Genomic DNA, 26,820 nt, shown 5'->3' with positions numbered 1-26,820 from the left:
ATTATAGGACATGCTCATCCATGCTCGTTCCGGAGTATAGGGAAGACATAAACCTGCTGCATCTGGCTGACAGACCCGGGTGAGTGGTGGCTGGGTGCCACTGGCACGTCATGAAAGCAGGGTGCCCTGGTGAGTGTTATTTCCATTGATAATTTCTTTCAGCATCAGTATATTATGAAGAGAGGCTGAGGGAGTTGGGGTTGTTCATGCTGGAGAAGAGGAGGCTCCGGGGAGACCTCACAGCGGCCTGCCAGTGCCTAAAGGGGGCTACAGGAAAGCTGGGGAGGGACTCTGTCAGAAGTGTAGGGATAGGACAAGGAGTAGTGGCGTTAAACTAAAAGGGGGGAGATTTAGATCAGATATAAGGAAGAAATTCTGCACTGTGAGGGTGGTGAGGCACAGGCACAGGCAGCCCAGAGAAGCTGTGGATGCCCCATCCCTGGAGGTGCTCAAGGCCAGGCTGGATGGGGCTTTGGGCAACCTGGTCTGGTGGGAGGTGTCCCTGCCCATGGCAGGGGGCTGGAACTGGGTGGGCTTTAAGGTTCCTTCCTACCTGAGGCATTCTGTGCTTGTATGATACAAGACGTGCTGAGATGTGTACATAAAAGTGTGTATCATCTCTGTATGACGTGTATGAAGTACCTGCATTTACAGGGGACGTTGTCTGGTTCCGAGTTACTCTTCTGGAATGTGAACGTCAGGATTTGTCTGTCCTGTGTCCAGGAGGGGCAATGAAACTCCTCTTCTAGACAGTAAAAAAAGAGCAGCTTCAGAGGGATTCATGCCCACCTCAGGCTGGTATCCACATGGTTTACACCCAGATCACTGTGGCCATGGACAAATGGAATAAACTGGATTTAGGGGTAACACATCCCTCTCCCTCTTGATTCTGCCTCTGTAGCTGGCTTTCAGCTGACGCCTGGCTTTCAGGCAGCTGAAATTAGGTGGCAGGAGAGCCGTGGTAACTGTCTCACTCCAGCAACAGGTCCCTAATGAAGTTACAGGATTTTATTTAACAACTTTGTCCCTCATCAGATTGTTTTTATGTATAAACCCTGGGTATTGTGACTGTAATCGTGTTTTGCCTTTATAATGTGTTATTTTGAGGCAATGTTAAGTACTTTTTTCTCTTGCCCGGCCTGGTTGCATCTACATCTGCTTGCCGTGTTCAGTGGAGCTTTTCTTAGAGAAGCACATCGAGAATGTGTGGAGCATCTCAGAAAGTGAACAGAAGGAGATTCCTAAAATGTCTGTTGTGAAGGGAAAGAGGAGCCTTTTCTGCGAAGAATGCAGCAAAAATTAACAGACCTAAAGCAAATTACCATCTGAAATGTGCTGCTTTGGAGAGTTTTCTGAAGACCAGAGGAGATCATGGAAAACAAATCATTCTGCTAATGTAGGACACAGCTTAGTCTACGAAAGTTATTAGTTTTTGGAAAGTTTTTGTAATCATATAAAACTCTTTCCTAAATCATCTGGGGCTTTTTTCCTTTCTTGGCTTGCTTAGCACGTGTAGCCTCTTTTATTTGGCGTGGATAGCTAGGTGGCCGAAAAGGAAGGCTTATTCCAGGGAAGGCAAGGGAGGCCTTTTCCAAAGATAAATTTCACGGAGGGAAAGGGGCGGTAGAGTTTTGCCCCACTTTGGGAAATTGCGTAACCGTGCGCTGATGTGGCAAGCGGCGAAGGAACGAGAAACAGTCACGCTAAATCAGATGCAGGTGCAAGGAGATAGTTGAACTTTGCCCAGCGAGTCATTTCAGTGAGTCATGTGTATGCGTCTGCCTCCTAGCAGCCTGAACTAACGAACTTTAAAAACTATTATCTAATTAAGATAACAAGGCATTTGAGGAAGGATCTTTCCCATCTGGATGATTTTATTGGATCAGCTAAATTGTGTGGCTTTGTTAGCTGGAGTCTGCCTCGATTGAAGGCTACAGCTGGTGGAACAAGATGGAAGAGGGGGCCTGGAGTGAGCTCCAAATTGCACAATTTCAATCCAGATCTCTTCCACCTCTGAAATGAGTTTGGGCACATGCCTGATCAGGGTGTTTCGCTTGTTTGAAAGCGTGCTTCTCTTTCCTCTGGCGTTGTTGACTTGTTTGAGAAGCATCTTGCCTTGAAGTGGCCAGGTTCTCTTCTGCAGATGAGAAATGTCGGGGTGAGAAGGATGGAGGGGAAATTATTCATTGTGTCCTGAGCTCGTACGGATCAAAGTCGCGTGTACGTACGCGTTGCCCGTTTTCTCCTGAGGAGAAGTTGGATTTCATGTCACGTGCCGTGGGGAAGAGGCACCGCTCGGGCTGAGAGGCAGCGGATATCAATACACCGAATATATATTGACAAAAGCATTCAACGTGCCAGTCAGAAAGCAGCCTTCTCCCCGAGACAGAGGGCAGCTGTCTGCTGCTGACTCGAGAGGTGTTTATGAGCAAATAAATCTTTGTCTTCTTTCCATCCGCTAATGCGGTTGTGCTAAATCAGCGGAAAGAAATAGGAGGAAGGTGTGAGACCCTACCTGCCAGTGACGGTGCTTTGCCCAGATCCTTTTCTCTTCAGGGCTGTTTTTCTTACTGCTTGTGTAAAGCAGTTAAAATACCCAGAAAAGGGAAAGTTTTATTTCTAGATACCGAGTCAAAGTGTGATCTCTGTAGACCATTTTTGAGGCAATTAAGCTAGTGTGGTCCTAGTCGCCAATGGAAAGGCAAACACACCTGCCGGGGAAGTTTTTGCCTTGTCTGTCCTGCGGTTTGTGTTCTGCTAATTAGGTCAGTTGGTTTATTTGAACTAGACAGAGATTCGTTAAAGTGCGTGCTTGTAAAAGAAGGCATGGCTGTTTCCTTGCAGTAAGATGGCAGTTCTGAGTCAAACGTTGCTCTTCCCTGGTGGGATTTTCACAAGGCGGAACAACGCATGCTGGATACCTTCTTAAAGACCTGCCTTACTTCTGATGAATACCACAAATCAGGTGGAGGAAACTGGAAATTAACATACAAGTTTGCAGCTAATTTTGAACAGAATGTGTACTGTTGTTTTCAATCAGAGACCAGATATTTAAGAGATTATTGCAATGAAAATATCTATTGTTTTGCTTTTCCTTTTGTATTGGAATATTGAAGTATATTCTCTAAAAGTTCCCCTTAGCCACTTGAGCAGAAATATTTCTATAATTTTTCCTTCTTCATCACTCCTTACTGCTGGATATCCCTGGATCACCAATGGCTGACACTACGTGCAGTTAAGAATTTACCTGCATTATTCTGGAGCTTTTTTTTTTTTAACTCCCGAAGGTCTAAATAGGCCATGTTTTCATCAGTTTAGATGCAAAAAGAAAAATTACAGTCATTAGCTAGGTCTCTTTCTAAGCTGAGGACCAGGGGGCCATAGTCTGGCCACATTCCCTCGCTCCTTTTTGTATCCCTCCATCTAAAACAAAACCCAGTGCATTCTTGCTGACAGGCAAATTTAATTCCTTGGCATTCCGTGAGGCTCCTTCCTCCCACTGCCGGCTGTTCAGAAAGTAGCTCAGCATTTAGGACGCTCGTGTTATATGGTCCTTGGCTGTGTTACTAATTTCCCATAATCTCTGCTAAGAACCAGTATTGTCTGATTTGGGATGCATTGCTTAAAACATTAAGAAGCCGTTCCCTCCAGGGCTGCACAAGAGGGAAAACGCTGTGCCCAGCGGCCGGGGTTTATATGGTCGGTATAAAGGTTTGAAAGTTCCTTTTGTGCATTTACTGCACAAATTTATTTTACTCTTGGAAACCCTCTATTATTCTTAAAAGCACATGAAGAATTTATTTTACACTAATTAAAAACATACTGCATCGTTTTAGACCAAGCCAACTAATGTAAGCTTTTTTTTAAACTGGTATTTCGAAAATGTTTTTCAGCTGTTTGTGAGAAAGAAGATAGGTAAAAAGGAAATATTCATTTTTGTTGCTTTTTCCCCCCTCTCAGAACTTTGACTACAGATTTTTTCAAGTGCCTTTTTTTTTTTTAGTGGAGTTTTTTTGGTTTTGTTTATACATTTTTTTAATATATAAAGGAAAAAAATCTGGGTTGTCTTATTATAAAAAAATCATATATTATAATTACGAGATAGAAGTTTTTTTAGCAAAAATACTAATCTCTGAAAACCTCTATTGGAAAAGCTGGAAAAAAATGTCATATATTATAGAAAGTAAAGAGAGCAGTAAGGATTCTTTTGGGCTGTAATAGGTTATGTACCTCTTAACTCGTTTTCATCGTTAATTTAACCTTAAATCTCTAACTTTTGTCAACAGTTTTAAGATGGTTTTAAATGTAACATTAATGCAGTTAAAAAACACAAAAACAAATTTTGCAGTATTGGCAGCAGATTGCAGATAGGCTATTAAATAGAAATGCGTAATTAATTTTTTGCTGTGTAGTTGTTTTGGTTTTCTGATGACAGTGCTGCCAGACGCTGAAGGTGATGGAAGTTTAAAGCTTTTATCACCCCCTTAGACCTTGATTAATCTGAATTCGTACTCGAGCTGTGCCTTATATCCTTGTTTCAAATGAATTTCTGGAGCACAGAATTTTTCGAGGCTGTCCATTTGAGCCTCTTCTGGCTTCTCTGAGGGTTCAGCCCTGAGTGAAGTGACCGTGACAAAATCCGTCCTCTGGGGCTGGGGGTGGGAAGGAGCCTGGGCTACTTGTGCAATGAAAAGGAATTCTGTGAGAGGTTCCGAGTTCTCTCCCAAGAGTTCGTTACATTTCCTAGCAAAGGCCAGATACTTGTTCCTAAAAACTGTTAATTGGATTTAATATGCTTGCAAACAGTCACGGAGTTGGTAACAAAGAACTGGTGGAGCGGATGGACAATGCCTTGTGCTGAGTTTCGGGATGAGCGACAGCCCCGTGCTCATTATGAACTGCTGGGGTGTTCCTGCGTAGTTAAGGTTGCAACTGGTTCCCCATTGTATTCCGTTTCATCAGGTTATTTGTTTTGCTGTATGAGAAAACTTGGATTCGAGGATGTCTTTTGTCAACTAACTTTATTTTAACAAAGCGTTTCTTGTGTGTTTTCAGTGCTAATTGAAGTCCATCAGTGGCTATATGATTTAATGGTCTTAATAGGAATCTCTGGGCACAAACAAAACAGAACACTGTAAATCACAGCATGTACAGAGAAACGTAATGCTCTCTCTCTGGAGAGGTAAACAGCAAAATTACTGAGCTGTATTATGTTGGGTTCCCTGCAGGTCATCCAAAGAAGTGGGATTTCAGTTTTATCCACTTCTGTAAAATAATGTCGCATAAACAGACTAAAGTATAAATACCGTTGACTTCTTTTGTTTCCTTTGTGTGACCATAACCAGTGCTGCTATTGTTGAAGAGTTACAGCTGCTTACCGTGCTCCTGGGAGCTTACCCATAGGTGTATGGCCGATGATTTAACTGAGCACGTTTTCTGGCAAATATTGTTTTAAAATAATTGAAGATACGCTGTTTTTAAAATACCCACCTGCCTGTGATACTGGTAACCAAGGTAACTTGCACATGATATTATATGCAGATGTCTTACTGGGACAACCTATTTTTTATTTCATTGTCAAGTAGGTGGCAACGGTGCAGAAATTTTTACGTGAAGATGGTAAAAACTGCTGCGCAATTACTAGTCATGCTGGGCATGTGAAATATAGTTCTATAATCAGTTTTTAAACGTTCTGTATTTTACTTATGGACTACAATATCAGTCTTCTTCTCCTTCCACTAGTAATACAAGTTTACGATTTAAATAAGAAGCACAGCAAACGTATTCACAGACGTATGCCAGTAATGGCTGCAGTTGAATAGGTGTTATTTTCCATCTTTTCTCTTTTGACCTTGTTAGCTAGAAAATCTAGGATGCCATCTCAGACTAATTGTACTGCTGGCGTGCATGCATTGTACCTGGCTGAGGGATGTCTTTTGATGTACAGAGAGATTTAATTATCAATATATCTCTTGACAGCATTTCAAGAATGGTAGAGAACAGAACAAGTGTGCTATTTTTAAAGCTATCATTGACATCTTCAAAGTCCATGGGATATTGACAAAGCATAATATTAAATAAAATTCCATGGTGTGATATTGAGAGCTACTATTAGACTGAATAAGAAAAAAAAAAATACTTGCAGAAGCAAGGAAAGACGCTGTGGATGGCAGATTATTCCTTCTTGGAAGAATGTGTCAAGGTGCGTATTTTATTGCTGCTCTTTGTGTCTTCCTGTTACCTTATACACAGAACAACCTACCATGTCCCGTGTGCCATCCCCCCCGAAGGGAAACCCATACCTCGTGTATCTGTTGCTGAAGCTGGTCAGCTGCTAACCTGTGTTAGTCCCCTTACTGCTTCTTTCTCCATAGTGGGGAATTTATGGAAAAGGGAGGCAGTTAGTTGCTGTAATGGGAGTAATGCAGAGCGTGCCGTGTGCCAAAGGTTTTAAGAGCAATTCCACTTCTGGGTGGGATCAGCTCTGGAGAATGTACATGAGGTGATCAGGGCTTCCTTTTTTGAAGAAAAAACCAATACTTTTATCTTCAAGTAGATTGCAATTTGTTTCCTTGGTTATATATCTGTGGTAGGAAGAAGTGAAATTTCATATTAATGATGTTATAAATTCATATCTGGAATAGTTTAGGAGGAGCTGAAGGAGACACAAGTTAAAAAAACACCAACAAAATAAACTAGGACATTTCCAGTTACGAATGCAGAACCAAAACCTAACACTTGAAAACAGAAAATTACAATTGCTCTCACTTAAGTGCTCTTAACTTTTCATATGCTGTAGTGTCACATGTACAGTCCTTGAAACAAAATGCAATAAACCTTCTGCCTCACTTCTTTCGTTCCACTAACGCAGTAAACCATTTAGGATTAACATTTGTAATCTGGTGTTACTTCCTTGATTGAAGTGTCGCTGCTTGAAACACGCATGTGTGTTTACTGTCATTCCTCACTACTTACATGCAAGTTTCAACCTTCATTTGTTGGCATGCATCTCTTGACCTGCCTTTGTGCTGCCTTTGTGTGGACATGAAATTCCTCTGCTTCATTTGCAAATATTTCAGTTTTATGCCACCAAAATATAACCCCTTTTTTTTTTTCACTGAAGTGCTTTGATATGGTAATAATCAAAATATGGTGTGATTCCAAATGAGGTATACAAACTTTCTTGTTCTTGGCATGAAAATATTACTCTCTGGAAACACCTTCTGTGTCAAATGATGGATATGTTCCTGTGATTTATGTAAGTGATTGTCAGGAGGTTTTGTGGCTCATCCAATTTTAGCAGTCAAGTACTCTTTCCTTGTCACTTATGACATACTTGATGAATTTCCATGATTAGCTAACGTGCTTCGTAATTGTCAAAACTTTGCAATGGTATTCCTTAGAAATATTGAGAAGGGGGAATTCAGTTCTACCTCCCAGTTTTTCTGAACAGGCTTTTTTTTTTTTTTCCCCCTTCAATGCTCTCTAGTACATTTATCCTCTCCAGTAATCTTTTGCAAACCTCTCAGTTTGGTTTGCTTAATACTCTCTCAGATACATACTTTGTCTGTTTAATGATGAACAATTGTGCTATTCTTTACTTAGGCGCAGTAATACCTGACTGCAAGAATACTCCAGTTGTTTTTAACGGGACTATTTTGGTAGCAAGACGCTGTGGTACTGAAAATGCGACACCGGACTTTTCTATCTGCTGATTTATAACTTGAATTTTCCAGAGAAGTCCATATACAAATATTTTTTCCCCTACGTCCAACACTTTCAGACACCTTTGGCCTCCATTTTGAGCGGGCATGCACCTCTCCGCTGCGCTACCCAGGTCGTCAGTGCAGATGCTTGAAGACTGCTGGAGTATGTCCTTCCTGTCACTGTAAAGGTGGAATTGTTTATGGTGCCTTTTCTAATTCTTTATATTTGCAATTCAGTGACTTCTGGCTTCGCGGCTCATGTGGCCTGTAATAGCCAACCTCTGCCCCACGCGGCATGGCTCTGGGAAGGACCCCGCCATTACGGGCAGCAAGGCCAGCACCTCACTGCCACTTCCTACCCCCTGTCACTTATCTGTCTGCCATGCCTGGTGTTAATTACAGTGCAGGAAACCGAAAAGGAAGGGAAAATGCAAAGGAGCCTCACAGTCCTGCTTTCAGGTCTCCGATGCTCTCAGAAAAGGCGGAGAGGGCACCACTGGGGCTTGCGTGGCTGGTGCCGGGGTGGGAGGCAGGCAACGCTGGCTGAGGGAGGCAGTGAGCGGCACATAAACAATTAACGCCCGCTGTTTCGGTTTATGGGGTGCCTGGAAGTGCAGCCGTGCTCGCCTGGGGCTGGGGAAATAAGAGCAGGGAGACTGTGAAGGCTGCTGTGAGGAGACTGTAATGATTTAGAATAAAAGCGGGGAAGACTGGTGAGCAAACTGCTGTAAATCAAGTGTAGGGTGATTTTTGGAAAGGAGGAGGAATATGAGAGATAATTCCTTTGTCCCCTCACAGTTCCCCCACCGCCCCACCAAGGCAAAAAGCTGGGGCTCGGTGGAGAAAGCTAGGTCCTGGACATGTGTGGGGAGGGCCCGGCCCGGCTGGGGGCTCCTGCAGCTGAGGGAAATGCTGCTCAGTGCCCCTTTCTAAAACAGGGAGACCTCTACGCATATTCCTTAAGCAAAGCACCCTCTGAGAGTGGCAGGATTATTCCCTGAAAGATAGCAGGATGTCACTGCGTCCTGGGCCTGGCGCGGGTGCAAGTACTGTCCCTCCTCAGCGCAGGGTGAGCGGATGCCATGGTGCCTCTGCCTGGCTCTGGCGTTTGCAGCTCCAGCGGGCAGGTGTTTGGAGATCCCCGTTTGGAAATAGTACTTGTGTTTGAGGCAAGAATGTATAAACCGCCCCCTGTAAGGTTCTGGGGGTGTATTTTATCGGTCGTTTTTCCTCCTGCCTTCCGTTTCAAACCTTTCTGTGAACTCGAGTCCTCCCTTTAATTTGCCTGAAGGAAATGTGAGTCCACTTTTCTTGTGTCTCATTATTGACTCCTTGTTGCAGCAGGAGTGTTTCATCTTCCAGAGGCAGCGGCTGTGGGTGCCTGGGGGAGGATGCCATGCAGCGCGGGCAGCACAGCATCTATCAGGAGCTGTGTAAATGTGAGACAAAACAGTAAATGCTGCTGTCATAATATGGCTGACCTGGGCCCCTCTATGTGCCAGAGACGCCGAGAAGTTACCTACTTGAGCAAGCGCTGCAGTGCTTCTTGTAGCTGAAATAATTTTATGGGGTTTTCATCTTTTGTGCTTTTCTTTTCCTGGGTAAAGTTTTGGAATTGAAACCTTCGTCCTTGAAAAGTCCCCACAAAATAAAATCTCTCTGAGATGAGAAACCAGTAAATGTGCTTTCTGAATTCCTTACATAAATAACTAGAAAACTCATTTTCTTGTCTCTTCAAAACACTGCAGTTCAGTATATCAGAGGCTGTGTGGTATTCCGGTCTTTCCCCCATGGCCGTGCAAAGGTCAGTGTGTAATTATGCCAGTTTGTTGCAGCAAAGTTATGATGCTGAGACCTTTAAAACAGTTTGTGAATGAGAGAAAATACTTCTTCGGCTGGACTCTCCACTACTTCTCCCTGTGTATCTTCGTTGCATATTCAGAAAAAAAAAGAAAAAAAAAAAAAAAAAAGGATGTTTTCACTGGGAAGATGGCACCTTTGAAAATTAGACTAACCAAAGCAGAGCTGTACTCTGACGTTGCTTGCTCTATGGAGAAGGGGCACCAAAATGTTTTTAAAACTTCGAAAATTAATATTCACAATGAAATTTGAAAATGAATATTCATAGTTGAAGTTTCTCACCATTGTTAATTCCTAGATGACTGCTGATCAAAACCTTTGAAGTATTTGCTGTTGATTTAAGCACGGATGAATTTATGGCAGAGCAGACTCCTTTTGAAAGTCCAGCCCAGTGGTAGCTATGACATTACAGGACATACAGTGTAAAAGTGAAGAGGGATGGGAAGTATTTTAAAGAATGTAAAGCAAATACCACCGAACAAATAAAGGCTTTCTAAAACCCAAGCAAATGAAGCTTGCTTTTGATGTACCTTGCTGCAGATGACATTTTGAAAGCTGTCATTTTAGCAAAGGAAGGGAACCAAGTCCTTGTAAATGAGTTTGTCATCAAAATTGATTTTAGAACTTAAAATGAAATAAATGTTAAAGAGAATTTCTTGTTTTGCTATTTAAAGGCTTGGCCACGCTAACAAAGTCGTCTGACAGCTCTGTAGTAGGCGGTAGGTGCCCACTGAAATGTATCCCAGTGCACTGCATCAAAGCCTTTCTGTTTTCCCCTGGCTGCGAGCCCCCCCAGGCCACGAGGAGAGGACGACGCCCCGACACAGGCATCTGTCACCTTGGCATTTAGGCAGGTCACTCGCTGCCGCGAGACTTCAGAGGGAGCTTTCTGGATGCCTCTGCATTCCTTGATAATTCCTAAAAAGTCCGCTCCCCCGGGCAATTGATCACAGGGCTGCTATCAAGCGAATTCCTGGATGACACCCGGTGTCAGCTTTCCCTGCACGTTTCCTCCCTGCCCCGGCACGAAGGCCGGCCAGGGGGCCGTGCTGGTGCGTGCAGGCCGCCATGGCTCCGCAGCCGGTCCCTGTGGGCCAGGAGCAGGGGGCCTGCGGCTGCCATGCTTCACGTTGCCACCTCGGACCTGGCAGTCGTGTAGGCGAGGACGGTGGTTGTGCCGAGGTGGGGTGGGTGACACCAGCCGTGTTTACGATGAGAACTGCAGCCCGGGCAGCCTGCCTGCTCCCTGCCTTCCCACCCACTGCAAGCGCCGGTGCCTGTGCGTACATGTATGCGTATGCACGTACTAGTCTCCGAAGTGGTAATTTCCAGTGGAGTCGTAATCTCCAGTTTCCTTTGTAAAAAGCTGTCTGTCTGGAGAGTAAATTTGAGCCGTTTTTTCAGTAGGTCACCTGCAGGGCAGGCAGCCAGGGTGAATTTTCCGAGGCCTGCTATGCAGGTGACCTAAATCTTTTCACCTGACTGGGTTTTCCTTCTCAGCAGTGACACATCTGGGAGCCATCCCTGCTCAAGCCTAGGTTTCTCCCTCGAACAGACACTACCAAATTTGTCTGAGTAGTAGCTTTTACGGCGGTGCCTGTTCAGCAGCGTGACCGTAGCTCCTCAGGGACCGGGCTGGGACCAGCAGCACTGTCTTTGTTTGTTGTCCTCTCTCCTGCAAAGCTCTGTGGATGGCGATCAATCTACTGCCGTTACTCCGCTTGGACTTCCCCGTTCTCCTCACATTCTGCATTGTTTGATCCTGTATTACATGAATTGCAATCTATATTAAAATACTTAAGTGCTTTATGCTGGCAAATGTTACATTATAGGCTGCGGCCATACGAGAAGTTGGAAGTTTCCCTCAGCGCTCAGAATAGTGAAATTGGCCCTGGAAGGCGATTTTGCCCAGCACGGCCACCACAGCAGATGATAAGGCTGTGTGCAACCTTTTGTGAGAATGATAGCATTGTCAAGGGTAGGACTGTTACAGAGTATTTTTTCCCAAGTACATGATACAAAGGGAGGTTAAAGCTAAGTGAAATTCTGGCCAGCACAAGAAAAATGTGGATCACAAGAAGGTCAGTGACCAGCTTTTAAGAGCGATGTTCGCTGCTGGAAAATCTGGGTAAGCAAACCAGTTAGTACTTAGGAAAGAAAGAAATTAGATTTTTGTAATGTAGATGAAATTAACTTGATTTTTCTGATGCTTACAGAGTCAGCTTCCGAAATGATGTTAATCAGCATTGCATAGGAGAATTGCTCGGTTTTCCTGATAATTAAAACAGCTGGGACGTGGGCCACAGCACCGAGTTAGTGGGGTGTAAGAGGTGGAGGAGGATGGGGCAGTGCTGTGCTCCTCCAGGTGAGACTGTTATGTTCTTTGCTGGGAGCTGAGTGTGAAGGGATGAGGTTCCTTCTGCTGAGAATACTTGTAAATAATAGCAGGGCTTTATTGGTAATTATAGTTCCTCCCCCGCCATCGCCTTCTCCTGTTATTTAACTGTGTCAGGTGTAGAGGATTGAGGTAAAAGCTGAGATGCACAAAACTGAATTCCCCTGTTTTGAAACTTTCTGTTGGGTTCAGAAAGTAGTATTTTCTCTCTTGTTTATTGCTCAATTAGCTTGAAGGAATCTTCTTGATCTCCTTTCCACTAAAGTGTGTTAAAGTTGCCTTTCTTCTGAAGATGCCTTGTCTTCAGAAGAAGTTTTGAATTGTCATTCTGTGTGGTTCTCAACATCTCTGTCTTTCGACCCCTCACTTGCAAAATTCCTCCAGGCTAACCGGATAGCGTTACCTGGAGCTGCCCTGGGGATCCTTGCATGTGAAAGGATCCTTGCTGGGTCCCTTGCTGGGCAGTGTCAGCCTGCCTTGGCCCTTCAGCTGGGGCAGCCAGGAAAGTGAAGGCAAATCAACTTCAGTCGGTGAGGTCAAAGCACATAAATTAAAATGTGAATGGTTTCATCCAGGTGTGAAACGTCCTTCAGAAGTACCGGCAGGGAAGGAAGTGGTGGGAATTTGGCTTCACATCCTGGAGGGCTGTCAGTTTGTGCCTTTTCGAAATCTCTCTTAAATCTTGTTTTACACGGAGATGGTTGAAATCTTAATAGTCAAGCCTTAACACCCCAAAATAAATACCTATTTACGTTGCCAAGGTAAATGCATGAGCTGAAGAATGTGCACTAGAGAAAAATCTGAATAATGGCAAAAGAGGGCTTGGGTCTCTCGGCTAATGGTTATTCAGTGGTTCAGCTGGGAGCCTCTTGATATGGGGTACTGAGGTGTTGCATTTGGGGCCGGGACGAGCCGGTCCCCTGGGAGATGAAGGCAGTGTGGGACCGAGCAGGCGGTGCAGCAGAGCCGGGGGATTCGGGCAGTCGGGGTGCCCATCCTGCTGCAAGTTAATGACCATCTGCTACAAGAAAGGCTCAAGAGGTGGTATCCAGAGTGACAGTTTACATTCAGGAAGTTCTCACCAATTAAGGGCTTTCTTTTTAATGAAAGTTTGCTTTTGCACAGTGAATGATTTATGGCAGGGTTTTAAACGTATTGCTTTGACTATGCCTACACACTTTGAACACCCTAAATAAAATCAGAAACCTTTGAAACAAACTCATAAATATTGTCTGAGCATTCAGAATATATTGCTTTCTGGAGGATGTGTAATGTAGTTTATCACCAAGCAGTTACAGGAAGATATTTAAACTATGTAGAGGCTGTTGCTTGAACCCCCAGTAATATAATTATTCCATTAGTTACCGAATCCTGAAGTAACCTCAAGCCCCTGAGATCTGAAGCAGTTAATGCCAAGGGGCACATGTATTTTAGACAAAGCAAGCTGTTTTAAACAAGGATTAGTTACTTGTCTTTTGTCTAAAGCTTTGCAGTCGTATATTTGGAGGAAAAAAAAAAAAAAGATTAATATTTTTCTGTCTGCTGGACAGAATCTGCTGGATTAATGAAGTGAAATTTTCTTGTTGGATTTTTGTAACCGTAATAATTTCTAATGACACACGGAAAAGGAGAAGCTTCCCCCCTCCACCCGTGCCCCCTCCAAACCGTCTGAAATCCTCACATCTTTTGTCACAGATACGTCAGCCTAAAACAAACCTGGCACGCAGCAGAGCAGTGAGCATAGTAGACCAGTAGTGGTCACCCAGCTGGTGACCGGTGGACAGCAAGTCATCGGGAGCGTCCGTGCGAAGCAGATCTACGTTAAATAAAATGGGTTACTGGGTCAGGGGATCTGCCCACTGCGAAGGCTGGTCCTCAGAAGGTAATTTAAAAACCAAAACCAAATAGGTAGGGAAGACAGGTAGGGTTATGTGCACAGGAGAGGTGGGCGAATGCTTGCCGTAAGGGGCATCGGTTGTGTTCTCAGCTCCTTACAATGTGCTAGAGGACTTCATCAAAAGCTTGGGGCTGAGCTGCTTTCAGGCTTTTGTTTAGTAGATACTCTTTATAGTGGGTAATGACAAAGCAGTGTTCCACATGGGAGTCCTTACAGAGTTCTGTCCTTTATCTCAAATTAATTATTGTTGTGAGAGAAGGGACAACAGTAAGAGAGGGCTTATTTCGTAGAGGAATTATCATCTTCTTAAATATTCTCCTTGTAGACTGTAATTTTCTTTTACTTTGTGCACTGGCTAAGTAACTTTATATCAAGCATTGATCCTGTTTTGTTGAAACATTTGCATGGTCCATTGCTTTTGATTTGTGAAATAGCATATTTGAAGTCCTGTCAAGCACACCCATTCAGCAAAGCCGTGCCAGCCATTCATAATTTTACTTGATATTAAATCGTACGAGTTGGCTTTGAAAAAAGCAGCTTGTAGGCCTGTGTTCTCTGTGATTCTTTTGAGTCTCTTCCAGAACTACAGTTTAAAGGTATTTCTGGTCCTACCTGAAATTTTAACTCCGTGACATTTGCATTCAAAAGCCTTTTTGTGAGGCGAGGCTCCGTGTGCTACAGGAACATCCTGAAACCGAAGAGTTAATAGCATAGCTCTGTTTTCTCCTAAATGGATGCATCTTCGGGTGTTTGGGTACATTTTGCTTAATGAGTTCTGACAAGAAATTGAAAACTTCCCTGTAGCCTGAGTTCACCTCAGTAACTAAAATTTCTCTGTGACTAACTAAATTATTATTTTTTTTTACATTAAAGGGAAACAATCTGATAAGCAGAGTATAAACAAGTGCCCAGGTGGAAGTCAGCTATTTTCTTATGTTCTTGCATTCTTCTCGGAGATTGAAAGCAGCGTTCAGATGCCTCCGATGTCAGGTGTTAGAACATGTATGTGCAAGATACTGATGGAGGAGACAAACCAAATGAGGACTGGGAACTGTTCATTGCCAATTAATTCTTCCTTTGATTCTTTGCTGTCTCTCACTATATAGACTGAGACATCATTGAATTAAGATCCTGGAGATAAATATTTCTTTGGCAAGCTTAGAGAAATTAATTTTAAACGTAGAACTGAAACGTTCTTATTAAACAAATTTCTCTTTATTCTTATTCCATGCTGTTTTCTGTGTCTGTCTTTTGAACGTTATGATTTTTTGTTTGGGAGATTTATTTTTTATTTTTATTTATTATTTTTGCAGTTAGTGCAGTTTCTGCAGTGCAGTTTTGCATGTGACCAGAATCAGGCCTCAGCAAGCATTTCACACTCTGGTGATGATTTGCTTTCTACCAGACCAAACTCTTTAAGTGCACGGTGCCACAGTGCAGCTGGAAACCTTTTCTAAACCAAAGTGCTTGTGGGTGGAGGTTATTTTTTATCCTAGACTTGTCTGGAGTTGTGGGGTTGTTGTTAAACACTTTCATTTCCTTTAGGTGTAGAGGACTAAACCGCGACAGCACCACAGTCCTACAGGAATTAACAGACCTTTTCCCAAAGAGCTTCTTGTCTTAGTCTCAAAATTTAAAGCCTTTTTTCTTTCTTTCTTTTTTTTTTTTTTTTTATAAGCGAGAGGAATCTCCTTCCCTTCCTTCCCCACCCCACTCTAGGTACTGTCCATTGTTTTCTGTTAATCTTGATAAACTGATGAACTGTAATGAAGATAAACACTCCTGTCCTTAGTAATGTAGTTCTTCTTTCTTTGTGTGAAATATTTCTGCCTCCTGTAGCAAAGTGCTGCTTTGATGCCTTGGGATCTGCCACTGGTTTTCAGTGGGTTTCTCATCACTAGCAGTGAGCACGCGATGGTTTGATGTCCTTTTTTCTTTCTTTTTCTTTTTTTTTTTTTAAAGATGGGATGAGAATCCTGATTTCAAGGCTCAGAGCATCTGCCTGTGCGAGGGGGTGGGCATGCCGGGTGGGCGTGCCTGCCTGAGCAGCTCACGTTTTGTGTCTGATAAATTAAGTACTACGCTAAATGAATATTTGGCTTTCGGGATGGCTGTCTACCTGTGCCGCTTTGCGTGTTGTGTTGCCATACAAAGTATATATTCATAATCTGTGGATTGAGAGTTAGTAATTATGGAGCAGATGCAGCATACGATGATAGTGAGGGTTTTAAGCAGCTTAGTGATATAGCAGTTTAAAGAATGTTTACTGGCTATAGTGACATTACTTCTGGTTGCCTGTCTTAATTCATTTCAGATTAATCTGTCTTATAGTAGGAAGGGAAATGAATTGAGTCAGTAACTTCAAGAGTTATGTAAAATCTGTACAGTGCTAAATAATTGTGCAGTTTTATGTATGCTGCTGAAATTGGAATGTCATTTTGACACAAATTTGCCAAAACAGAACGCTAGATGATCTGATCTCTTCCTCAAATAAAAGCCTTGAAACTTCTATTTATGTACGGCTCGAGAGTTTAGCAATCTCATTGTCTTCTTTTACAGGATGTCTTGGGCATATTAGTTTTTCCATATGGTAATTATCTAAATCTGCCCTCATTTGTGTGTGTGAGCACGGGGGAGGTTTGGATGTGTGTGTTCTGGAGTGTGATGGTTGGAGGGGTTTGGGAGCAGGCACACAAATAGTGAACCCCATTCCATAACACTCATGTTGAACAAATATCAAACTGAATCAGATAAGGATATGACAAAACAGAAACATATAATTGTATCAAAAGCAAACAGACTAAAATGACTAAATATTTTGGCAGGGAGCCCTGCTGAGGAAACTAGATTAAGTCTATCTGTTACATTATGTGGGAAGGAAGAGGAGGTCTGGATTCTCCCCTGCTCCAAAACTCTTAAGCCCAAAATACGATTCTCTTTGACTGTTTAGAGCTATTGAAAAATTAGTAAAAGACAAGCCAGAACTGGATGAAGGACTCCAGTGCCAGCTATTAGAATTAGGAGTTTGGAACCCCTGGCTAAATCCATTTGGTTGTTGAACTCTCTATAGCTTGTGACTGTTGGTTAGTTTTTCCTATTTATTTTAGAAATAGGCCAGTGGGAAAAGTCTGGGCTCCCCGCCCTAAACAAAATAAATTGTGATTTCATCATGCTTTGGCCTTATCTCTGTTGTTCTTTATTCATCGCAGGCAAATCCGTCCTGAGTGATCGTTGGTTCTCCTCTTTCACTGCATCCAGCTGGAGCTTTGAAAACGTGGCACAGGGTTTTTTTCAATGTATGTTATCAGCTGCTCTGTATCAAACTTCATCCTGTTTCCTTAGTCGCTTGGTTCCTCTGAAACTTACGACTTTGTAAGTTACTTAAGGAAGAATATCTTCTTTTCCTTTGATACCCCTCCACCCCCTTTGTGGTTAGTGTGAGATGCTGGGATCAATAAATGCAGAGAATCTCAAATTAGAGGTGTGGTAATCCTTTGGGTCCACTGCACACTTAGGGCTTTGTGTCCATCATCATCTCAGTGTGATCATGGCTTCCAGAGCCATGGAGTCCCAGAGGACGAAGGTCTGTGATTGATTGCTGAATGCAAAGCAAGTTACTGGATAAATTCATTTACGTTTCGATATGCACGGAATTGTGTTGCACTTAATTATGACCTCTTTTTTTTATCGTTAGTTTCTTTATGTTTTTTTTTGGAGAAGCATCTATTTGAGATCTTCGTATCTCCTTGTCTCCTTCACTGCTACAATAAGCAAACAGGCAAGCTTTGGTGCAGTACTCACTACCCAGTGCCTTAAATCACATCCTCATCAAAAGAGTAAAGGGCTGCTTTGTTGTTCATCTGCTGTTACCAGTGACACTTCACAAGCAAAATTCCTTTACCTCAAAGGCCAAGAGTGCGACTTCATTCTCTCTGCCTTAGGACAGCATTATCCGGTGGGTAACTGGACGTACAGACAGCAGTTCTGTCTTAAGAGCTGAATAATTTGGGGAAATGATGCTTATCGTTCTGTTGCTCCACTGTCTGCCGTATCGCTTACTGCCTTGACCTCAGTTTGGAAACTGAGATGAATGGCACGAAACACGCCGTTGTCCCGGTCTCCAGAGGAGAGTCCCGCAGCCGTCACGATGGAGCCCCAAGCTGATTTTTGCGTGGTGGTGCAGGCTGAGCGGGTGCAGAAGAAGATCCAGTCGGCAGGCTTAGGGGTTCTCTGGGAGGAAGGGGGCTGTGGCAGGGAGAGAAAAAAGCTGTCTGGTTTTAATATCGATCTTAGGATAAAGGAAGCCAGAGAGCATGAAGAGGAAACCTGCTCCTTTGGGAAGCGTGGCTCGGTGTGAATGGCTTTCTGTGTGAACCTGCCTTAGGACCTGACTCTTTCCCCTCCTTGGTTTCTGACAAAATTTGCCACTCGCACAGCTCCTGCTTCCGTGACCTTGACCTTTGCAAAGATCTTTCCAGAATGGAAAGAAATAACCATTATGCTGTTTCTTTCCGAAGCTGGGTATTTACTTGCAAAAGAAAAAGCGTTGAATAACATGTGCCACCTGGAAAAGTCTCCCTCTGTAAGTATGTGCTTGCGAACACAAATAACGTGTATTATGATAATAACACATCACCCAGAAAACAGCACTTCAGTGCTCCTCTCTGTCTGCTAGGACATGAATTAGAATGAAGCAACAAAGCTTGGGGGGAGCATCCTGTGGGAGGAAAATACGCTGCTTTCTGCCCTCTCACAGGAGAATCGAGATTTACATTTGAAAACACTTGGTTCATCAGCTTTTGTGTCTCTGTTTTGCCATTGAAAATGTAGGTGAAAGGAGATAGGTTGGCCGTGAAAAAAGCAGAAATACAGAAACCGAGCCCAGCCAACATTTGTTTTTGGTTTGTTAAAGCAGATCACCCAGATGTATGTGCAGGATTGCCAAAAGAGTAACTCTCAGCAAAGTTTAAGATTTTCAAACTCTTTGACAAACCCTAGCACTGATTTGGTATTACCTTAGGACAGAAAGTGCACTTTAATGAAGCACCAGAGACTTTCTGTAGCACACTGTAACGTTTGTAAAAGCATTTGGTCTGGATGCTTGGCCTGTCCTGAACCTGCACAGCTTGTGAGACCTAATGAGGGTGGATGCACGTGGGATGGGTGAGAGCGGGAGCGATCAGACGGGCATGGGCAGGGAGGACAGGAGGGAGACTTGCACTTCTCAAAGATACATTTTTCTGCGTTTCTTGGCGATTAGGTCATGAAGCCAGCATTAGTGCAAATGGGGATTTGTGTGGCTTAATCTTCATAAACAGCATTAACGTGCACCCCGCAGCACTTAACGTGTTAACGTGTAGGAAAACTGGCTTTCAGCTAGCGCATTTGAAAGAGGCAAGATGGGGTTTCGGAGGTCATTATTACCACACAATAAAGTAAAATTTATGTTGCACAACTCAAAACTCTCGAACAGATGGAGCTGGAATGGCTCCCAGCATCTGGTCAAAACGCCAGGGCTTGCTCGAGAAGGGGGAGAAGCGCTGTGAGAGTTCAAGCCAGCCCCTGCGCTCCTGAGCAAGCCCCAGCCATGCGTCTCGTGTTAAAGGAGGAAACTGTCGTGCAAAAAAAAAAAAAATCCTTTCTTTGCTACCTGGCACGTCGGATTTTGTCTTTTCTGGGGGATTCCAAGTAAGCGGGACGATCTCCAGGCTGCACGTGTGCTGGGGTGTCTGGCAAAGCCGAGGTGCTGCGGGGCGGGCGAGGCGAAGCCTCCAGCCTCGTGCAGGCTGTCTGCTGCCATCCCCGTCTGCCAGAGGAGCAGTCCTGAGGTGTAAGGAGGTGAGGGGCTCGAGGTCCTTATTCAACAGCAGAAAAGCGACGTGTTGGGCCAAGTTAAAGGTGGAGAGGCACGAAAGGAGTCTAGTTTCAGCTGTAAATCTGAAAGCGTGTCATTCCTCGCCTGACCCTGAAGGAAAAGGGCTTTGAGGCAAGGCGCTTGCACAGGAGTTCTCCAGGCTTTTTTCCCTGACGTTAAAGATGTGCTGAGTACAGCGAGTGATGTATAAGCTGCTGCTAACCTGGCAAGTTGGGAGTTTCTGCCGTGGGTTGATACCTGAGGAGCCAGGCTGGCTTTTCTTCCCACCAAGGACAGCAAGTTACCTTTCTACGCAAACCCTTGCTTCTGTTTCTTCTCCCTCTCGATATCCAGGTACAGCTTTTCATGTGGTAACCCTCACCGTGAAAATAAAAGCACGGGGAGAATTATGCCCGTGGCATTTTTTAACTTAGAGGTAAGATTACCGTAGCCTTTACTACACGTGATTTAAAATCTCACGCTCTGTGCCTCGATGTACATTTTAACCCCATCGTGGTCCCCTGCTCGCAGACAGCACCTTCACAGGGAAGGGCCACAGGCATTATCTGCTAAGCCAGGAATTTTTGTAGTCCGTACACCACGCTGTAACTTCCAGCCTGGCCATGTAAATAGAAAAAGGCCCGCTACCCATAATTAGCACTGTATTTAGAGCCCGGGCTGCTTGCATACTGTTGAAAGAATTTAAGAGAAATGAATTTCATCTGTCTTTCATCTTTACTTTCTTTGTAAGTAAAGAGTAAACCAAAAGGAATTTCCTGGGATTGTTGCATGTATTAGATCTGAAGAGCGTTTGGGGTGGTGGTGCGTTTAAAATGCTGTGAAAAGTGAACTTCAGGCACAAAAATTGAGGTCATTTGGAATTTTTTTCTACTGAGAAATGATCGCATATGTACCGAAGAAATGAACTTATCTGGATATCTGCCACTACCTCCTACCTCACCCTTCGTCGAAAGTATTTTCTTCCAAACATAGCAGAATGGGAACTAATGGCTTAGAAGAGCCTCGTGGTTTAGATTCCTCTAAAATCACCGTGCAGACGGGGGAAAAAGATGTTTAAAATTCTTCATTTTTGACCAAGATCCTGTTACGTAATTCAGGGGCTCTTACAGAAGATGTGAAACAGAGCTTAAAAAAAAAAGGGGGGGCTGCCAAAAGCTGTGTTATAGCTTAGTTGGGAATGATGCTGTGTTCATGAGGCTGAAGGCTAGGGAAGAAGCTTCAGGATTAACACGTATTTAATCTTAATTTCTGATTTATTTATTTTTTCGGTGAAAGAAACTCGGGTAGAAGAGGACCCTGAACTAACACCGTACTCCTCTTTGTGTGCAAGACTTACTCTAATGGCAGAAGTGAGGGCTCTCCTTGTTGAAGTGGCCCGATGGTCTTCCCACTCGTACACTTTTAATGGCATTGGAGGATCTGTGCACTAGTAGCCTTGGGCTCTTGTTAGTTCTGGTCTTTGGTGTACTATAAAATATACTTCCACGGGTTGCAGTCAGTAGAAGCCCCCCCCAATAATTAAATGGCATCTGCTTTTCATCAGAGTCATGGCTTAGTTAACCCGGAGCCGTCGCTCTCCGCGGGCTCTCCATAGACTCCCAGGATGCATGGATGGGACTGTGCAAATTGCTCGCTGTGGCCCATCAGTGCCCAAGAAGATTAATGGAAATTAAGAGTCCTGAGTTGGCCGGCTTGGCAGTAAAGATGTGGAAAGTGGCATCTGCAGAGCAGCTGCTGGCTCTCTGGCTTCTGTTAATGCGGCGCGGGTTGCCTCAGAGCCGGCATTTCTTCCCTTTGTGCAGGAAGGCGACCTTCTGGGCCCATCGTTTCCCTCTGGTGTTTGGGGGTGGGTTTTTTTCCCTTATCTCCTCTTTAACAAGCCTCGTTTCAGGCCGTGCAGGTCCTTCTGCATCATGACGTGTTCGTGCAGGATCGGTGAGCATGGGCTCACGGGGAAAGGGCTCGCACGCCGCGAGCCTGCGGGTCCCCAGCGTCCCGCTCCCGTTAGCCACTCTCCTTTCTCGCCTCTGTCCCCAGGAGCTTGTTAGGCCCCAGCCCTCTGATGCATGACGAGAGGACGTCTGCCCGAGGCTTGTTTCGGAGAAGGAGGTAGAGAGCAGCTGCTGCTGAATCTGTCCTGGAAGTGCAACCGGGCAGTCTTGCTGCTTTCAGGCGAGCTTGCAAGTTCATCAGAACTCCCACAGATTTCGTCTGGCCCCAGTGGTTTTGCTCTTATCAGCTTTGTTCCCTAATCAAAAAAAAAAAATCTCATTTGGACGGAATTACAATGCAACATCTGTCCGAAAAGCAAACAGTGCTTGCGAACGTTACGGTTATGAAACAGTTGCTCCTAAACAGAAACCAAACACAGAACAAAACAAAAAAAAACCCCACAACTTCTGTGGCTTTGCTCCCTAGGTATGGTGTATTTTGGGGAAGGGAAGAAGAGGGTAAACCTAGATGGAAAGGAATGCAGCTTGAAAGTAACCCGCTTCTTTCGCCGAAGAATTTTTCTCATTACTGTTGCCTAGCTGGAAATAGCTTTGAGGATTACGTCCACATGATCTACACCAGCTTCATTCACACTACTTTTTCTAACCAGGTATTTCTTTTCCCTGGAAATGAAGTTCATCTTGCTGCTTTCTTGCATCATGTAACCGTTTTGCACAGGGAGTATTTCAGTGGAGTTTAATGAGGATTGCTTTTGGCTTTCTTCCCTCCCGATATGACTGTGGGTCTGTCCCGGTCTCCCCCTCCATCTTATTTTTGTTTTCTTGGTGGAAGGGGGGGGGGGAATTACTTAAATTGCTTAAACTTTTATTGCACCACGGAGCTGTTTCTCCTTCACAGCCTGCTCCAAGAGTGCTTGGAAGGCAGAGACCTGCGTGCTGAGCACGAGAAGCAGAGGGCAGATTAAGGATTAATTTTTTTGGATTTTCCTGTATTCGCTGAAGAACTGTCACCATTTTTGCCACAACTGAAACTCTAGAGCCCTCTGTCAGTCCTGATTACTTGCATGAAAAGGCTGAGTATATATGTAGGGAGATTTTACTTCTGTTTTCTAGGGTTTTGCATTCGTAGGTTGTAAGTATTTTCAGCTGGCTTTGAGATGTGAAAAAACTTTACTTCGGATCAGAAGAAAGATATGTATGCTGTCATTCTAAATACACTAGGGAAATTACATTAAAGTAGCATTTCCATAAAGAAAAAATAATCCATCAAAGTATCGATGTGGGTTTTTTTCTTCCAAATGTGCTGAGTACTTGTAGATGCTGCTGCTGACTCCAGTAGCACTCGAATGCTCTGCAGTTTTGGAAATTAATCCCATTTGTACTTCACCTTTAGCGTTGATTTTATTTATTTTTTTTCCACTTACTTGCATAACTAATCACCTGAGTGAATAGCTCTGCCCTCCTGCCAGGCACACCTGGGGACCAAAAGGAGGTGGCCCTGAGTTTTGGGGAGCCAGGGCAGCTGAGCTGCATCGGGGCTGCTGCTTTGGGGTGTTCGGGCCGTGCCAGCGGCGGCAGAGCGAGGAGAGGATGCGACGGTGCTGGCGAGGGAGTAGGGAATGCGCGGCGAGGAGCGGCTCTGATTTAATGCTAAATGCCCGTGTAAGGCATCTTGTTAGAGCAGGCTGACGGGCAGCCTCCTTTTGGTAAGCCCCGGGATAAAACCCCGCACCGGTTCGCTTGCTTGGTCTCTCTGGGGCCGTGCGTGGCAGCCCGGCGCAGGAGTCGCAGTGCTCCCTTCCCCCAGGGGAGCTGGAAAGGAGGTCAGGGGGCTTCCAGCCTTGGGATATTATTTTTGGGTGAAAAAATGCATTGTGGAAAGGTTATTCTATGAGCGTGCACTGCTGGAGGAACGCAGGACAACCACAGTGGGGCTGAGCCTTACGTACCGACTCTCCCCGTGCCAGCTGCAGTGGGGTGGCACTCCGTGGCTCTGCCTCCTGACACCAAAATGACCAAGAATTAGACAAACCTCGGATGCCTACAGCAGCGGAGCGGGGGAAACAATTGCCACATCCAAGGCATCTTACCCACCGGGCTGCAGCAAAGCAGCTGGGGATAGCAGGATTACCTCCTTGGTGAAGGCTGAAGGGCCTCCCGCCTGCAGCCTTGGGTTTAATCGGGGTGTTTTACCCCGCCTTATGCTCGGTGCTTTAGAGCTTAGACCTTTTGGTGGGAAGGCAAGGGAATAAAAATATCTTTGTGTGCAAGTTGTGTTTGCAAAGTCAGACACTTCCTTTCCCACTCGCTCTTAAACCGAACCGATACCTCCCACGAGAAAACTGGCAGATCCGAGAGCTGCTCCCAACCCTGTTACCCGTGTCAGACCAAAATAAAGCCTGCCAACGCGAGGGACGGCGTGAAGAAGGGGGGAAGCAAGAAAGCCCCCGACCTCAACGTGAAGCCCTGCTTGCTTAGAGGGAAATAGATGTCAGCTTCCACCGAGACCCAGTTTCTTGCCCCTGCTTTGACCGGGAATGTCTGTGCACTTCATCAAGGACTTGATTTTTTAGCTATATATATATTCAGTAATGTTTTTCTTAATTTGAACTCATACTTTGGTATAAAACAGATTTTAGTGCCATGGAAGAAGACAACTAACGAAGAATTAAGTGGGGGATTTTGTATGTTGTTCTATATTCTATTCTAGAAAACAGAAGAGAAGGGAAATATTTCTTCATATAAACCAAGTCCCACTAGCCAATTGGTATCAAAAACTGAATACTTCTAAATTGATATAATGAGCAAGTGATCCTCAAAGTATTGTTCTCAGGTATTCAAGTTATCATTTGGTCTTTTCCTTTGATCAAGAATAATGCAGACACGTTTTAAAGGGAATTTAAAATACGATGTAATAGCTACTGTGTTACTTTTTCCCAAGGTTCTGCATTTTGGGGTGCACGGGAAGAGAAAATCAAAGGGGAGAGGGAGAAACAACTGATGCCAGTAGGAGTGAGTCAGAAATTAAGCGTGATTGCTGGGAGTGTGGGCTTTCCACATTAGCAACCGACGTCTCTGTTCTGTTGGGAGAACAAGGCAGTTCTGAGGCCACCTCAGATGCTTGTTAGTCATGTTTTCCAGCGGCAGAGGAGAATTTTCCCAGTCTCCATGTGCTTCTCTTTCCGTCCTGGAAAACTTGAAACCAGAGTGTGCACGGAGGGAGGAGGTGGGGGAAGGTGGACGGGGGGATCGGCCGCCCCGTCCTCCTCAGCGTGGCTTCGGCACCTGGGAAGACGATGGCCCCTTGTGACCAAGGGCTGGAAGGAGACCGCGTGTTTACAAAACGTTATCCAAATGCAAAACAAATATTGGGGATTTGATCTAATGTGGGTCAGAAGGCTCTAATAGGTTTCAGATGGGAACAAATTGTTGAACTTAATTATTTGTATTGGGCAGCTGACAAAAAAAGAAAACGAAAACCAACAAACTATGAGTTTTCAAGAAATAAACTATCTTTATTGAGTGGGTGGGGGGAAAACCCGATTTGCAAGAAGAGAGCTTCTCTGCACTGCTATGGCACAGGCTTACACTTTGTGTAGGTGCTTTTATTTATTTTCTTCCTTTATGTATCTTCTGTCGTGTAGTCTATCTCTAGACAGCCTCTTTCTCTGTCGGAGTCCTGCACAAAAACATTTAATTGAAAATGAATGTAGAAACATCTGATGTTCAGTGGTGTTCAGATTTTGGATTCAGCCCGTCTGCTGAGCTCTGCGTTACGCCAGTGGAAAAATGCTGGCTGTGTTTCATCACATCTGACTGTTGACTGAGTTAGATGCATTTTAGCCATTGCCAGATGCACAAGATACAGTAAAATGAGCATTTCCTGTAGCAAATTAAGACTTGTTGGCTCTGTGACGATATTGGCTAAAGCTGCTCGTTTGCACTGGGGATTTGGCCAGATTGTGCTGGTCAATACTGACAATAAAGTGAGTTAGCAGAGGAGCTCTCCTGATCCAGCTTGAATTCTTATTATTCTTCAAATCAGTTAAGTTTGGGAATCGCAGGCTTCTCTTGTCATTGCTGTCGGTTAAACGGGTTCTAGATACACCCACCGCCAAGCCAAGCCAAATGCCTTGCAGCATTGCTTCGCCAGACTGAACCGGTGGAGATAAGCCTCTCAGGAAGGGGGATGCTGGACGAAGTGACTGGGGGAGCCTGTTTCCTGGGCCGAACCCTGGGCAGCTGCGAACCGAGGTGTCGTGGAGTGAGGAACACATCGCATTGCTTTGGCTCGGCGCCCGGGGGCTCCTTGGGTTGCAGGCAAACTGCCCTCGGGTGTTGGCAGGCGGGGAGGAGATCAGTGGCCGGCTGCAGCCTGCCCCCCGAGCTGCTGAAGGATGGGCTGCCAGCCGGGCTGTATTTTCGGGTCCTGTGTCTTTCTTCATCGTGCCCGCTGATTTCCAGGAGCGGGAGCTGTGTGCTGTCTGGGCAGTGGGATGTTGTCCTTCAGCTGTTGGCCTGTACACGAAGGGACCTGTTTTATCTGGGGTGCCGCAGGGAGCTGGGGTTTGCTTTTCTGCGTCCCCGCGAGCACTCATCGAGGCGGTGGTGCCTGCCGCGTGTGGCTGCAGTGGGTACGAGAAGTGAATGGGGAAAATGCCATATTAAAACAAAGTTGCTGATGGAAACAGTAAGCAAGGATCGCAAGGAGAGAAGTGGAGCTGGGTTGAGGCAATTCTGTCTCTCCTCTTGCAGCTGACTTGGAATTTTCTGTTTTAAAAGCTTTCAAGTGCTGTAAGGGGCAGGCAAAAAAAAAAAGTTTCTTGTGTATAAGCCTTGGTTATGGTTGAGTGTCTGCATCAGAGAGGCCTTAGAAACTTGAGAGGGGTGACGCCATTCTGAATACCTGACATTTACTGAGCGTTACAGGGGAAGGTTATCTGCCTCACCAAAAAAAAAAAAAACTTACTCGCTGAGCCACCCAGCTCTTAGAGCTGCAGCAAAAGGAATTTTGTTTAGAGCTGATGCAACAGTTAGGGCATTAAAAATGCTGCCAGCCTGCAAATGGTTTAAAAAGCACCTTGACCAGGGAGAGGATGGCTTGCAGCACTACTTGGCTAATCTCACTTCGTTTA

At 44.7% G+C, this 26,820-nt stretch overlaps 1 protein-coding gene and 1 long non-coding RNA gene across 2 annotated transcripts in view; both read left to right on the top strand.

Moving 5' to 3' along the window:
* The window catches only part of EXT1 (exostosin glycosyltransferase 1), a gene marked incomplete at its 5' end in the record, with an annotated part of 172,961 nt that overhangs the window by 41,284 nt on the left and 104,857 nt on the right, over positions 1 to 26,820 (top strand). The window lies entirely within an intron of this gene.
* LOC308190519 overlaps positions 1 to 26,820 on the top strand; it is a 92,653-nt gene that overhangs the window by 40,303 nt on the left and 25,530 nt on the right. Inside the window, exon 2 of the long non-coding RNA XR_013947289.1 lies at positions 1 to 26,820. This exon is cut by the window's left edge and continues 21,237 nt beyond it; it is cut by the window's right edge and continues 25,530 nt beyond it. This is a non-coding gene — a long non-coding RNA (uncharacterized lncRNA).

This window comes from Anser brachyrhynchus, assembly GCF_964034855.1.
Source record: "Anser brachyrhynchus genome assembly, chromosome: 2".
NCBI classification, from domain to species: domain Eukaryota; kingdom Metazoa; phylum Chordata; class Aves; order Anseriformes; family Anatidae; genus Anser; species Anser brachyrhynchus.
Note: the sequence above shows the minus strand (reverse complement) of the source record. Positions and strands in the feature narration are given on the sequence as shown.